Here is a 6,940-nt window from a genome sequence, read left to right as displayed (position 1 = left end):
TTCCCAGGGGCTGCGGTCAGCAAATAATTGCACGGAGCATTCCTTATGCTATTGTTCTTTAGCTTTTAGAAGCACTGATTCTGGTTACTCTTTATGCATTGGGGGGAGAGGGGAACGGTGTAATGTAAACCCTTCCTATCCAAAGGGTTTACATTAAAATAATAGTAATAATAATAGTAATAATAATAATAAAGCAAACATTTGTCTAATGTTTACTATGTTTTAGCAACTAGAAGTACTTCATATGCTTTGTCTCAGTTACTTCCCCTTACATCCCTGGAAGGGTTTTATTATCCCCCCGCCCCCCATAGGATAGTTTTATTTATTTATTTATTTATTTATTTATTTATTTATTTATTTATTTTAAATTGATCTTTATTGTTGAAAATATTACAGATCCCCCCATTAATCCCCTCTACCCTGCTCTCACACCCCCTCCCCCAAGGCCTTCCCCATACTATTGTAGGTCCATGGGCTATTCATATATATGCATATGCATCATTGGTTAATCTCTTCCCGCCCCCACCTTCCCTCTGAAGTACTTCAGTCTGTTGAGAAGGGTTTTCTTATTATCCCCATTTTGCAGATGAGAAAACTGAGGTTTGGGAGATTAAGTAACCAATCCAAAGCCTCACTGCTAGTAAATGGCAAAGCCAGGATGCAAACCCAGAGCTGTCTGTGTCCACCTTTAATTACCGGACTAGTCTTTCTCTGACACCTTTGTGAAATTTACAGTTTCTTACAGATCTTATTACCTCTTCTTCATTCTCCTGCATCATTTAGGGAGGAGGGAGCTTCCCTCCAGCGGAGTGAGAAGAGGGAGAGGTCTTGGAAAAATAAGTCAGTGATGAATTTATTTTGAAAAATGAGGGCTTGTGAGGGAAGTGTTGCGCTGGCCTGCAGAGAGGGAGGCTATTCGGGGCCTCACATGTGTTTCAGAAGAATGCGTGGAAACGAGGGGGAGAAACAGAAAGTAAACCAGGACAGGGCAGGTTCCAACGGAAGGAATTGTTACCATCAGCAAAGAAAGGGGAAGCTCTACCTTCAGAAGTGGCGTGTTAATGATTAGCGCTCTGCAAACGTTTCAGAGCTCACATGCCCTCAGCGGTATGCAGAACTCCCTCGTTTGGGGGGAGCTTTGCTTTCCAAAGAACAAAACCATGACATTTAATTCCGAGTTTCTGCATGGACTGGATGAAATCACGACTGGAAAAACAAGAATGGCGGTGCATGTTAATTATTTCAGGAACTCCTAGAGGGTGCAAATAAACCACCTGCCATCCAGGGAGACACTGCGGGCCTTCTCTCCTAGCTGCCCCAGACCCCTGTTCCCTTCCTCTCCCCTTTTTTCTGTCTTGATTGAAGATCCCACATCCCCTGTGTTTCTCTGAAGGAAAAAAAAATGCATAAAGCAGATTTTTGTAAAGCAAACTGCCTCTTCCCAGAAGCCCACAGGTTCCTTCCTGTGCTTCTCTGACCTTCCTATGGAATTGATCTTTGATTGGCAGCCTGCCTCCTAACACGTTAGCCTTTCTGCCACCAGCATTTGAAAAGCCAGGATATTTTTTTGTCTGATCTTTAACCAACCTCTTAAATACCCAGGGTTTCCCTCTTCAAAAGAACCATTTTGCAGGCAGAAGAATCCTTTTAAAAGTGAACTGTGGTCCACTTTTGTAGGTTCTCTCCCCTTTTTTCATCCCTAAAAGGAGGGATCTTTATTCCTGCCCTCCTCTTTCCCCCCCCCCCCCCCAGACACAGACTAACAGTCTCTGGTTCTAATATAGCAAGTTTTGTAATGATTTGTCCTTGGCAGATTAGCATGCTGACACGTCACAACCACTCTCTGAGAGTTCCCACTTTGCCCCAGTGAGTCGAACTACATGCTCCACCATCCTCCTCGTGGCCAGCAGCCTCAAGTCCCACAGTATCTGTGCCTTGGCACAGGGAGCCGACATTGTTTGCATAGCGTACATTCCTGGACAACTAAACTAACCAATTTAACCTTCAGAGCATCCCCATCGGTTTGTGGGTGTTTGTTCCGGGGAGAGGGGGGGGAAACGGTGGCTCCCATGGTTCACACATGATGCTACCCACACACGCACACGACATTCCAAATCTCTAGTGATCAGCTGAAGATTGCGTTGCTAAAATTCACAAGGGAAATCAAGTATTTAAGGTACTTCAGTGTTTCTGTCCAAAAGCCCATAGCTTCTTATAACACTTCCCACTCACCCCACTCCCATTATACGAGAACTTTTTAAAAAATTGCCCCCATGTCATGTGAAATTAATCTTCATTCATTAAGATGCTATAATAGCACATCTTTCTTGAAATGCATTCTGATTATGGAGACTTTAAAGTTCTTATCTCAAAGACCAAGTCTTGGACCACCCAACACTCAGAAAATTCTTAATGCTTTTAAAGCTGCCCATTAGGAGTTGGTTCCAGAATCGACATCAGGAAAGATATGAGTAGGTTGAAACTTACCAGTTTCTCTTCCATTTTGAGTAAGTTTTAGCCCCTGGCTCTTCCCTCTCCCCCTTCCCCCCAAAATAAAACTTTTAAAATATGCTATTTGTTTTAGGGATGTCTAGCTGCCTTTTGCTTTCAAACTGGAAGTTAAGCCTTCTGCATCATCATCATCCCCCACCTTCCTTTTATCTCCTTTCACCTTTCCCCACATTCAAAGAGAACAAATGTTTTAGAACCTTGACATCAAAATAAAATTGCAACCTCCCTGGATTGCTTACCGGTACATAATTTAAAAATCAAAACACCAACTGGTGGGTTTCAGCCAAACTCCCTATTTTTAGAACAAGCATTTAAAAATTGCAGATTTTATTTTAGGCCACACAGATGAACAGTGATGGGGGAGGCTCCTGGGCATGTCTCCATCCCTCCTCGCGGAGCTGGTGTGGCCACCTCCCGGCCTGGGTAGCTGCCTCCCTCCAGTTGCTTTTTCCAGCACAGCGACGTCTGCGCCTCTGACGGATTGGTAACTGGGAAGAAAGGGTATTGCAGGCTTCATTTTAAAAAGAAAAGAAAAACCCCCAAAAGTGTAGTTCCTTTCAGTTCTAGTGAATTTGAGCGCTCATTGAGCTTGGGGGCAAAGTGGGGACTACACTTTTAATTAAGAATGGAGGAGAAAAGTTGTCTTCTGTTTCTTACAAGAGTCAACTTAATTATGCCTTTGTCAGCAGGTAGTTTATAGGGGAGTCGATTTTAAAAAAGGCAAAGGCTCTGGCCTTTAATTATCTCAGTTGGTATTCAGCTCTGGAAAGTTGGTGTACCTGCTGAGTATGTTAATTTAACCACTTTATAGTATCTGAACTCGCCATTCCCCACCCAAACCACCTCCCCAGAGAAAAGAATTTAGAGGAGGCGGGTAATACAGAAGAACTTTATACCTGCATATCTTCCCTTCTGTTTCTCAGTACTTTGGACATTAATTAAAATCTTTAGGTCAGGGTGGTTTTGTTTTTTTTGTTTTTGTTGTTGGGGGGGGTGGCTTCTTATGCAACTTCAAAGTCATTTATTCATTGGTTCGCGCGTATTCCTACTTCCCACAAATTCAATCAATAGATTTTTCTTAAGTACTTACTTTTTTATCAAGTGCAGGAATATAGATAGAGATGCCCTGCCTTTGAGGACCTTAGATTCTAGGAGGACAGAAAGACAAGTAAATAAGACTGTGCTAAGATTTACTAAGTGCACACCTGTTACCCAGAAACGGGAGATGCTCATACAGATCTGTCTCTGCCAAGGGTTTCTCAGATGCGCTTCCTTATTTGCCCCAAACCCTGTGAGATTGGGGGGGGGGGGGAGGGCATTTTCTTCAGTTTAGAGAATAGGAGGAAATAGAAATTCAAAGAAATGAAGCCATTTGTCGAAAGTGACAAAATTCCTGTGGAACCAGAACTCAGGGCACTTGGACCCCATGTCTGTCTGTCCTCTCCTTCCCTGTGCCATGCCACCTGGTCACGCTGCCACCTGGCAGCTTTTAACGTGGGAGGAACCGAGGCCCAGACAATGAAATGCCTTCTCCAAGTCACGCAGCTAATTCACATTGGATCTGGGACTAACGCCCAGAACTTGGTTCGTAGTGTATTCTTCAGTTCAGAGCGAAGCCTCCTGGGTCCCACGGCCACTGCTGGTGCTGGGCTTGCCGTGTTGGCCTCTGCGGGAGCTGATTAGATGCATTTTCCATTGATAATGTATCCACTAGCGCTTGGTTTGTCAGCTGCCTGTAAAAGCGTCTGTGAGACAGAGTTTGTATTTATTTCACAAACACGTATGTGCGTAAACAGTTTACAAATATTCACTTCTGCGTTCCTCAATACAACCTGAGAGGAAAGGTACTATTATATTCCTACCTTATGGGCGAGGAAGGAGGCACGGAGAACAGGAGGGATTGGCCCTCAGTCACACAGCTGGTAAGTGGCTGAGCTGGTCCAGCCCGGGCACCGCGCTGGCCGGTGTTTTAAATGGGCTGACATACGCCCTTGGTGATATGCGAGGAGGGAGGGTTTGAAGCTAGAGAGGCCCGGGTTCAAAAGGCCCCTTCCTAGGTGTGTGCTTTGGCACAAATGATTGAAGTCCTCTGGGCCTCACTCTTCCCATCTCTAACACGGGCCCAATGCACATGTTGCAGGGTTACAGTGAGGAGGATGAAATGGATAGCGTTTACATAGCCCGTCACAAAGACACCTGCGTCCTCCTAGCAGCTCCGTGGTTATACATTCTTGATTCTGGACCCGTTCTTGTTCCTATCTGTTTACATTAAGATATGTGGGCTCTCTCCAGAGACTACGAATCGGCACCCCTTCTCATGAATGTTCTTTATCTACTGAAAGCCAGTGATTTAGAGAGGGGCCCGATGGTGTGGGACACAGCGAAGAGGAAACACCACCCACCGGTAGCCTCTGCCTTTCCTCGGACTCCCCGAGAGTCGCAGCTCGGGCTCGGGCTCACTTACAGCAAGCAGTCGGGAGTCACACATCTCTGCTGCTGAGCCTGGAACCATCTTGCTTAGAAGGCAACTGAGAGACCAGCGTCTAAAAGCAAAGGTTTGGAGTCAGTCTACTGATCCCAGCACTGATTTGCTAGCTCCAATTTACTTAATTTCTTCACGCCTTACTTTGAAGTGGGGGTGATAGGGTTAGTGTGAGGATAAAGTGGTCCTTGCATAGCCCTCAGCACAGTGCCTGCTATATAGTAAGAACCCAGTAAATACTGTTTCTTATTGTCAGTATTATCATCATTCTAAAGCAATGCCTTTGAGAATTCTCTTTCTCTCTTCCTCTCCCCATCTCTCTCCTTCCTTTTCTTTCTCCCTCCCTCCTTCTGTCTCTCCCACCCCTCTCTCACATACCCAAAGTGGCTTATTATTATTATATTCGTTTATACTATTATTACTAAGATTGACCATTTTCAATAGTCTACACATCAGTCCCATTTTCTCCATCTTCAGAAAATTATTTAGCATCCGACTGATGTTCCCAAGTCTCTTAGGGACCAATCCCTTTGAAAGAAAAGCTTGATGGAAAAGAAGGGGGTTCAATGGAAAGTAACCTCACAGGGAGATCTGATCATAAATTCCTAACTAGGCACCTCACGGTGGGTAGTCACACCCCGGGCATATAAAGTCTTTAGTAAAAGGTTTATCGTCGCCTTAAGCAAGCCCAGTGTTTCTGTGCATCAGGTTAGCACACCTATGAAACACTCCGTAACCACCCCCAGGAGAGCCACCATCTTGACTGGCCTGCAAGCTGATTCCTCCCACCTTCATGTAGTCTTCCTTGCAGGTCTCCTTCATCTCACATGCGTAAAAGAAACTGCAAACGGTTACTCTCTGACACATTTTTCTCAGTCTGTTGAGGTCTCACTTCCAGGTGTATCCTGTTTGGCTCAAACACATTTTTACAAAAATTCTCTACAGGTTTGGACATTTCTGACGCAGACATGCCCTGCCTCATAACTTAGCTCCTGTTTCCAGAGACAAAAAGACTCCGTTTACTGATGAGCAGAAATATAGAAATAGCTTAAGCATTACAGCAGCCTTTATTACTCGCCCTTTTGAGTTTGCTGAAGCTTTAAAAATATATGTCCTCTTTTGAAAGGTGTCTATTTAGATCCTTTGCCCATTTTTTGATTGAATTGTTTATCTTCTTTTTGTTAAGTTGTATGAGTTCCCTATAAATTTTGGAGATTAGGCCCTTATCAGATATGACGTTCAGAAAGCCAAGAGACATATGAAAACATGCTCAAAGTCACTAATCATCCGAGCGATGCAAATCAAAACAACAATGAGGTACCACCTCACACCTGTGAGAATGGCTATCATCAACAAATCAACAAACGACAAGTGCTGGAGAGGATGTGGAGAAAAAGGAACACTTGTGCACTGCTGGTGGGAATGCAGACTGGTACAGCCACTATGGAAGACAGTATGGAGTTTCCTCAAAAAGCTGGAAATGGAACTCCCATTTGACCCTGTGATCCCACTTCTAGGAATATATCCCAAGAAACCAGAAACACCAATCAGAAAGGATATGTGCACCCATATGTTCATAGCAGCACAATTCACCATAGCTAAGATCTGGAAACAGCCTAAGTGCCCATCAGTAGATGAATGGATTAGAAAACTGTGGTACATCTACACGATGGAATACTATGCTGCTGTAAAAAAGAAGGAACTCTTACCATTTGCAACAGCATGGATGGAACTGGAGAGCATTATGCTAAGTGAAATAAGCCAGTCAATAAAGGAAAAATACCACATGATCTCACTCATTCACGGATAATAAAGACCATTACAAACTTTTGAACAATAATAGATATAGAGGCAGAGCTGCCTCAAACTGAGTGTCAAACTGCAGTGGGAAGGCAAGAGAGGGTTGGGGGGCAGAAGGGAGGGGAGTAAGAGATCAATCGAAGGACT

General features: G+C 44.2%; 1 protein-coding gene across 6 annotated transcripts in view; it reads left to right on the top strand.

Annotated features, from left to right (window-relative positions):
- GNG12 (G protein subunit gamma 12) overlaps positions 1 to 6,940 on the top strand; it is a 117,237-nt gene that overhangs the window by 74,302 nt on the left and 35,995 nt on the right. The window lies entirely within an intron of this gene.

The sequence above is a fragment of the Myotis lucifugus genome, unplaced genomic scaffold, assembly GCF_000147115.1.
Source record: "Myotis lucifugus unplaced genomic scaffold, Myoluc2.0 scaffold_63, whole genome shotgun sequence".
NCBI classification, from domain to species: Eukaryota; Metazoa; Chordata; class Mammalia; order Chiroptera; family Vespertilionidae; genus Myotis; species Myotis lucifugus.
Note: the sequence above shows the minus strand (reverse complement) of the source record. Positions and strands in the feature narration are given on the sequence as shown.